Source organism: Myodes glareolus, chromosome 16 (assembly GCF_982192425.1).
Source record: "Myodes glareolus chromosome 16, mMyoGla1.1, whole genome shotgun sequence".
NCBI classification, from domain to species: domain Eukaryota; kingdom Metazoa; phylum Chordata; class Mammalia; order Rodentia; family Cricetidae; genus Myodes; species Myodes glareolus.
In genome coordinates, this window is record NC_142041.1 from 55,762,326 (window position 1) to 55,771,914 (window position 9,589).

The window sequence follows — 9,589 nt, forward strand, 5'->3', positions numbered from 1 at the left end:
CTCCAGGCTCCCGCAGTGGTCTCTGGAAAGGCGGAATGAGGCAGAGCGATGCCTCAATCCGGTCGCAATGTTTTGGAGGAAAGCCAGCTAGCAGTAGACTGAGAAGCAGGGACATAGACAGTAAATACTGACTGTTTTCTTAAAAAATGGTGACTCTCTCACACCAGCCTAGCATGCATATATGTTTTGGAAACCTCCAGGGAGGTTTTGTTGTTGCTGTTTTGTTTTTGATGGACAGCTGGAGCCCTCCAGGCGTCAGGCTGCCAGTGCTGTCAGCACAACTAGGACAAGGGTACTTAGGTCAAACTCTCACTATCAAGGTGCTGGAAGACACCTCAGAGTGCTCACTGGCAGCAAAGAGGAAAGCCAGTGAAGTTGGGTGTGTGTATGCAGGCTTAGATCTTTCCAGGGTGATTCTCTTTATTCCTTTTAGAGCAAACTCATTCCTTGAGCCCGGAAGTACTCAGGTGTCACCTTCCCTGTGACACACAGACACAGAGAGAAAAACGAGCTTGTGCAGACACACAGGAACGCACGCACACTCCTTTGGGGAAACAGATGAAAAAGATACAAGTGAATAAGAGAGTGGGATCACTTGCCCCGTGATTCATTGCAACGTAGCCATTCATATCCAACTGTCTGAGTTTTTAAAAAATCATTTATTAATATTGGAGTTCTTTTTAAAGAAAGAAATTGAGAAATTGACTTGAAATGATTCATGCCCCCAAAGTAGCAGTTGTTAGAATCTGTAATTTACAAAGAACAATATTTAAGGTGGCTTTTGTTTTAAAGAGAGGAAATCCTGCTGAGAATGGCAATGTGTTGACTGAAGCAGAGGAGATGAGAAAGGACACGAGGCTAGAAGCTAACTGGGCTGGGTTCCAATCCTCTGAGTGTGTGTGTGTGTGTGTGTGTGTGTGTGTGTGTGTGTGTGTGCATGTGTGTACGCACACTTACTTGTTAGCATGTATGAATGTGTTCATGCATTGGTGTGATGTGTGCATGAGTGTATGCATGTGGCCACACATGTAGAAATTAGAGATCAGCAGCAATGGAAGTCTCCTTGGACTGATTAGTAACTTATTATGGCTTTGGAAGCTGAAACAGTTTTATTAGACTTTAAGAGAAAAACAATGTAAAATTAGAAAATAAAAGTGACTCTGAAGTTCAAATAGGTAGTAAGTGAAATCGAGAAATACCAGTGAGTGGGCAAAGAAATGGAGATGTGAGCTACGAAAGGCAAGGATGAGACTCACAAAGAATCCCAGGAAGCCTCGCCGTTGATTAACAGGACTGAAAGGGAAAGAATAACAAAGAGGAAGAAATCATCAGAGAAATATCTCAATGGAATTTTCCAGAGTCACAGGACATGAATGTCCAAATTAAAAAGCCACTGAATGCTCAAGACAATTCGCTACCAAATTTCTGGACAAATATCCACATGTACATATCTTTAGACTCATCATCATAAAATTTCAATCATCAGGAATAAAGAAAAGATACTGAGCAATTTAACAGAAAGATAAATTAAAAATAATACTATAAAAAACAAGAACATTGGCTACCTTGCCCCAGCTCCTGTGCACATGGTTGACCAGATATCGCTAGGATTTGAAACCTCACTCCAGAGCATTGTCTTTAGATCTTTGGTCAAGTCCTGGTTTCAGGAGGGTTCCTACTGTCCAGTGCTACCTTTCTCCCATAAACTCACTGAGACCAAGCTACCAGGCTGACATTGGAATGCTGAATTTCCATGAGCCCTCTCTGTTTGTCAGCTCTGCACAAATACAGTACAATATCCAAGCAAGTATAACCGATAAAAAGAAAAGATTTACTTCACTCACAATTTTAGAGGTTCACTAAATAGGCAGACTCTTGATTTAGCCTCTCATTAGAGCAGCAGAGGGTGTCACATCATCTTTTACTTTATAAAAGAAAGTATTTAATTGATGGCTTGCTTAGAATTTCAGAGGGTGAGTCCATTGCCATCATGGTGGTGACTGTACTGTCAGGCAGACAGGTACTAGAGCAGTAGATCCACAAATTAGAGACAGAGAGAAGGAGAGAGAGGGGAGAGAGAGAGAGAGAGAGAGAGAGAGAGAGAGAGAGAGAGAGAGAGAGACTGGTACTGGTGTGAATTTTTGAAAGTTCAAAGCCAAGTGATACACCTCCTCAAACAGGTCACGCCTTCTAATCCTTCCCAAACAGTTCCACCGACTGGGGACCAAACATTCAAACATATGAGCCTACGGGATCATTCTCATTCAGAGTGTCCCACATACACGTGTCACACACAAGCTCACAGTTGCCCTTACCTTGAGCCCATGAATCAGTTCTCTTCTGGCTTTACTCTGTCACATTACCTCTGATCTCCAACACCCAAGTGTCCAACCCAAAGGCAGATGAGGAGACACAGGCATTCTTTATTCATTTGGCGCCTCAGCCAGTGTCCAGGGAAGTCACCACACAAGCTGTCTTCTGCGGTGCCTATGCCGTTTCCTTCCAGGTACTTAGCACCGTTGGTTCTGCAACAGTAGTGAGTTCTTCCCACAGGTGTCTCCTCTCTGCCTCCATGGACATGCAGGTGTCATACATTCCTGCTTAGCAGTAGCTCTGCTGCCCCGCTGTAAGGCATTCCTTGGAGCAGTGAGGCTGCTCTTCTCACCCCCAATGCAGCCCTCTGTACTGGTGGCAGGGAGTGGCAGCGAAGGGTCAGGTTGATGTTGACAGAATCTTTCTCTAGGAACATAGCAACTACGCCATTAAGAGGGGATACATTTGGGACATGTCGTAAACCCTAAGTGGTGAGATGATATAATCAAAACGTACATTCTTGCTTATTTTCCCCAGCTTACTCTCAATGTGGCTTTCATGTGTGGACATCATGAGTAAAGCAAACCCACAAGATCTGAAGGGCTCACTGGAAGCTGATATTCAGAGGTTCAGGATGGATGATAGAAGCAGAATCTAACAGATGGTATTCAAAAAGTACAGACACATAGATAGTCAACTTCAGTGACCACATGGTCCCAAGAACTTGACGTTATAAACATAAACATACTGCTGTTCTTTTGTGGTAGAAGTACAAAATTATCCAGAAGTGGTGCAGTTACCAGTCAATACTGTGCTTAGATACTAAGGAATCTTTATATATACACTCACAAAATAATAAATATTATTGCCACACCACTATCCATTATTCTAAATGGGTTTGCAGCAAAATACTGTATCCCAATATGGACCCATGAGTTACGTAATGCTTTTATATTTGTAATTTAAAAAAAATATTTTATTCCTTAAGATGGGGTTCTGCAAAGACAGAAATATAAAAGTAAATGAAAATTTTCCCCAAAGTTATATGACAGAGACACAATCTTAGTTACAGCATTGTCGATATCTGTTCCAGAAAATAGAAAGGGGAGAAGTCAGGGTTCCTTTAGAGAAATAGTTCTGTAGTAGATTATAGTTCAAAATTATACCAATAAAATCATACATAAATAACTTGAATTTAACATAACCTGTTGTTAAACTTTAAAAATTAGTAAACTTCAATGACATTTGTTGCCACACACACAGCCTACATAGCGTGAAGTGGAGTAAACACGTTCTAGAATACCCAAACTCAACCTGTGGGATCACTTCTTTGTCCTTAAAAAGATTAAAGCTTTCTCTCTCTCTCTCTCTCTCTATATATATATATATATATATATATATATATATATATATATTGCCTCAAAGTCATCATGTGCAAGCCTCAGTCCCCTAAGTGCCGTGGTCACAGGTGACTACTACCACATCCAGTGACTTTCTAGTCAAATCATTTGTCTAGAAAGAAGCCATAAAATTGCCTAAGTCTCCATGCGCATTGGAACAGCCAGGTTTATAGGAGGAGACTGTAGCCCAATCCATGAAGTGCTTCCATAAAAGGGAACTCAAGATCCAGGAAAGTGATCTTCAACACAGAAAATAAAGAGTCAAATCCTAGGGTAACAAATATAGAAATCAGCTAACATAGATCAAAGAGATTGATGGAGAGTCCCTAGCAGAGGGAAACCTTGATAAATAGCCTGCATAGTTTTAAACTTTTGAAATGAATAAATGATAACAGCAAATTTATGATGAAAATAGGCAATAATAAACTCATGGGAAAACAAAATTCTATGTAATAAAAGCAATGTAATCATTGTCTTTCATTGATCTCATAAATTACATTTATGTAACCACCTTGGGTAAATACTTGTGATTGATTTTTAAGCTTTTGTATGCAACTTATAAATAAATCATTTGATAATAAGGCCATACAGAAGAACGCTATGACACTGACTTTAACAATACAGAGGTATAGATTTAAATCACAGAAAAAGAAGAGAGGGAAATATGAGGAAGGTTTTTAGGGCTCATGGAAGGACCCAAGAGATCCACTCTAGTGATTGGCAGGTGAAGTATAAAGAGAAGGGAGAGTGCTGGTAGTCTTGTCTTTTTGTTGTTGTTTTTCTGCTTTTTAAATTGCTTTATAAATAATACCATTCAAAATTTCTACTTCCTCCCCTCTTCCCATTTCCCTCCTGCTCCCCCACTCACTTTCTCCCCTCCCCCTCCAGTCCTAAGAGAGGGCAGGGAACCCTGCCCTGTGGGAAGTCCAAGGCTCTCCCCACTCCACCCAGGCTTAGGAAGTTATGCATCTAAATAGACTAGGCTCACAAAAAGCCAGTACATGCAGTAGAGACAAATCCCAGTGCCATTATCATTGGCTTCTCAGTCTGTCCCAGTTGCCAAATTCAGATGGTCCAGTTCTTTCAAAGTGTGGACAGGATTATGAACTGACAATAAATCTCAAAATAGAGTTATATATATATATATGTGTGTGTGTGTGTGTGTGTGTGTATGTATATGCATATATAGATGCGTGTATGCATGTGCATAAGTACATATACATACATACACACATCTTTATATACTGAAGTTTCCACACTATCACACAAAGGCACTGAAAGATGACTGCTTTGGGAGGAGAGATAGGTGCTAGATGCAGTGAAGAAAACGCCTATGTTAATATTAAGTGAAGGATGCTGGATAACAAATACAACTGAAGTCACCACTTCTTGTTGGATTTGAGGAGCAATTGTGTAAGAAACCTGTTTTTTATTAGAAGTGTTTGTTTTAAAACTATATCCTCATTATTTCTTTAAGAAAATTAATTCTAAGTTTTAGAAAGCTCAAAGTATGTCTGGGCAGGATGACTTTGAAGGCACCCTTCACGCCTGAAAGTCACATCAGCTGCTCCTGAAGCTCCGCTCACCCTGCAGGGGCCCTGGAACTTGGCCCTCCAGAAAGTCTGGCATAGACCCAGGCTATTATTCTATCAGAAGGCAGTCAGGCCACTGGGAACCTCTTGAACATTATTTTGATAAATGCCAAGTTCTCACTCTTGACCTTATTTTGTCTTCTCAACATCTCTATTAAATAATTATTTCAATCATCCGCATCTCAAAGACGAGATTCAATGAAACTAATTAACTGTCCTGAGTGACATGGGCTTCAGATTACCACAATGCATTTGAACATATGGACTCATGCAGATCGTCTCCCTGGACCTGAGGTGTGAGGACATGTAGGAAAAAGTGGGAAAGAGGTTCTTCTCAAGGGCTGGGATGTCTGGAAACGCAATGCCCTCCATTAGAGGCTAACACATTGGGGAATCAGATGGAGGTTAGAAACTGTAGCTACCAGTGGTCTGAAAGGTCCCTAATTAAAGGACCCAGAAGACTTACCTTGCCAAATAGTACCAGCTTAGTGTATAACATCTGGAAGGCACTGGGTACAGCCACTGGGGGCCCACAACAGCATTTGTCTTCTGTCTTGACATCTTTTGCAAGCCCCACACCATGGTGAGGGCTACTCCTGCATTTCTTACTCATACTGTAGGAAGAGGAACGTTTCCAGGACACGTGGTCTTGGGGAGGAGGGAACCCAGGGAATGTTTTAGATGGGATTCCTCTGATGCCTGCCAGAGAAACCATCTGCCTTTCCAGTGAGTGCTGGCCCACATAGGCTGCCTACAATGAATTCATTTTTGGTGCACAAGGCTACAGAATCTTTAATTAAAGTGTAGAAACTCCAAGGACACTGGAAAAAGCTTATGTAAATTCTTGATGGAAGATATTGCCTATTACAAGTGACTGCCAAACTGGCCATTCCAACCTCACGAAACCTTCCTCTAGCCTTGCTGGTCTCCATCTTTTCCCTTCCATCTTCATGCGTCCTCAGTTTTCCTCCCCGAAGCTACCCACCCAGGTATGGGCTCCACGACCGCTCCCCTGGCTGAGATACAACAGCATTGCCCTTTAGGACTTGTTTTCCTTCCTCATCCTCTCCGGGTCACACCAGATTGCTGCTTGAGCGGGCAGCACCATTTGCATGTATTGATGTGTTTTCCTCCAGCTTCACACTTGCATTCTCAAGAGTCTACACAACTGAAAGATGAGACTGTGTGGACCCTGTGGCAGGAAAACTTATGGTATAACTGTTTCAGAACAAATGAGCCAGAGTCCTCAAATCTTCTTGTGGAAGTAACACCTCATGCCCTTCATATACAGTGATGCCTACATGGCAGGCTATAGTCTTATAGTTCTAGTGTGTAAATCTGGCATATTTTTTTCTTAGCTCCCTACCTATCTCTCAATTTTATGTTTTAATATCGCTTCAACTTTATAGTCAATTCTCATAGGTCTCAGTAAGGCCAGCTTTATCACAGTTTTACTACCCAGTGAAATAGACTCAGGATAGCTAGAACTCACTCCCATCCCCTCTCCCCCGAAATACAGAAAGTCTCTTTGATATGTGAATTTATATTTTTAATTCACATTTTAAAACTACTCAAATGAGACATAGTCAGAATACTTTTTAAAGACTCAAATTCAGACAGGGAAAACAAGAAATAAAAAGACAACAAAAATATTAAGAAAAGAGACACTAACAAAAATCTCCTGGGACCCATTTTCATTCGACTTATATTTTGAATGAGAAAGAAACTGCCATGCTTAGAATAATTGTGGGTTTCTTCCTCCTTTTCGTAGGTTAGATGTATAAGCTTAGCCCAAATGTCTTGAGTAGATATGCAATAAACTATTGATAACATCATTTTTGTCCTACTTCACTTATGACTAACCCTAAGTAATTAAGAGAGTATGTTGGTTGGATATATACAGACGCAAACTTCTCAAATAAGGGTCATTTCTTCCTGAAACCTAAAGCCCGAGTCCTGCAAAATTGTGGGACAGTATTACAACAGCTACTGCTGAAATATATGAGAGAATACTAGAATCCTGTGGCCTAAAGTGCAGTTAGGAGGTGGGTACTCAGGTCTGGATAGCAAGTCCACTGTGCAGGGGGCCTCCCTGGGCATCACTTAAAGGTCTAACAGGCAACTTTTAGCTATCTACATCTCATGAAACTCTTCCACACGGACTCTTATCTTGAAACTCTGGGAAACAAACCCAGTTACCACTCTCTGCTGCGACTGTATGACACCCACATTGCAAAAAATTCCTTGTCTCCCTCAAGATGAAGCTTTTACACAGCAGGGCTGCCCCTGAGCCTATCATTTTACCAACACTTAAAAATATTTTCTCAACATTCTCAGCCAGTGCTCAAAATTGGCCTGATATATATAGAGCCTCCTTTGTGGAATAACAAGATTATTTTTATCGTTTTCCGATTCTCTAAAGCCCGACCTGTCACCAAAGAACTTCTAAAAATACCAGGACGATAATGATCTCCTTCGTCATCCCCCTGTGCGCTTATGGCTTCATTAGGAGGGCTGGAGTTTTATTTATTTTCTGAGAGGTCTGTCCAATCATGACACACCTTTCCTTGCTTCAAGAACACCTAGGATCGTGTTTTTGTCATCTGGGTTTTGTTTCCACCTTTACAGAAAAGCATTTTCACGAAGCATCCCATTTAATTCAATCTCTGTTTCTTGTTGTTGGTGGGTTTTTTTTTAAAAAAAAAATCACACCTTTGAGTTGCAAGTATATTGGGATGGAGTCTGGAAAACAAGCGCTCACTGAGGAAAATAATTTTATTCTTTTGCTAAATCTCACTGAACTCGGCGGCGGCAGCAGCAGCAATGAGCACCTACTGTGTGCTAGGAGTAGAAGGATGGAAGCAGAGCTCTTTGCTCCCGGGCATCTTATTGCCACCGGGGTAGACAGCTTCATGAAGGGATAGCAAGGACACACTGTAACTAGGGCTATAAAATATTGCTATTTGTATAAGCGCATAAGAACAGGTACATCAATAAAGGGGCACTTGGACTAGCAAAATGATTTGCAGTCAAACCTGACTACCTGAGTTCAATTTCAAGGACCCATGTGGTGGAAGGAGAGAACTGACTCCCCAGAGTCATCCTCTGGCTTAGACTGGACCTGATCTAAACGCCTCCTCCCTGGGGACTAGCTTCAGTGGTACCAAAAAGTGGCATTCAAACTTCCAAATTAAGGAAGCGACCAGTAGTCCTACCCAACTAGGATGTCTATAAACCACAAAAACAACCAGTGTAGCACAATGACCCTAAGGGTTCAATAGTATTGTGCGTTACTTGGCAGTAACCAACAGCTCTCTAATTGGATGCAGAACTTGGTCAGCGAGAAAAAAAAAATCATGCCCGTATTGGAAACCCAGCCAGCTTCCAGGGCTAGGGAAGTCCTGCATCTTGGAGGAGAGCCCACAGCTGCCACTTTATGAAACCAACATAACCCCTAACCTCATTTCTAGCATTTATCCTTATACCCACAGGTATGTGCGTGTGCAGTCTCACCCTTCATTGAGGAACTTCTCTTTGCAGCAGATGGAGACCATTATAGAAAACATAGCCAATCAAACTGCAGGGTTGTGAAGACCAACGCCAAGGGACACATCTACAACACCACCCTTGCACCTAAGGCTTGGGGATCATTGAAGAAGGGACAGAAAGGCTGTACAGAGGGTCAGGAAGCTTGCTGTGAGGTTGTGTCCTGTAGAAATGTCATAGACGCTTTACTCCTGAAGTTTCACCAACATGGCTGCCTAAACATGAGCTGGACAAGGACAATCCCAATAAACAGGATAACATGGACAGGGAAAGCTCATGAGGCCTCAACCCTAGACAAAGCACTACAAACAACTAAGGAAGTCTGGGAGCAGGAGAAACAGCCTTCGTCAAGAAAGACCACACGAACTGATTATCCAATGATCGGTCCTGAAAACATATATATTATATGGACTGAGCAGGTTGCATTTTCATACACACACACACACACACACACACACACACACACACACACACACACACAAACATACACATAACAACAATTCAAGAAAAAGAAGCCATGAATTTGAGTGAGAGGGATTGACAGGAGGAAAGGGAAGGGAGTAAGGACGTTATTAAAATCTTAAAATTATAACTGACTGTCCTCTGGCTTCCACATGTGTGCCAAGACATATGTATTTGCCATATATGTGCCACATGTACTGCCACACGTACATACATACATACACACATACATAAATAACTGCAGGGAGCTGGGAAAGTGACCCAGGAGTCAAGAGC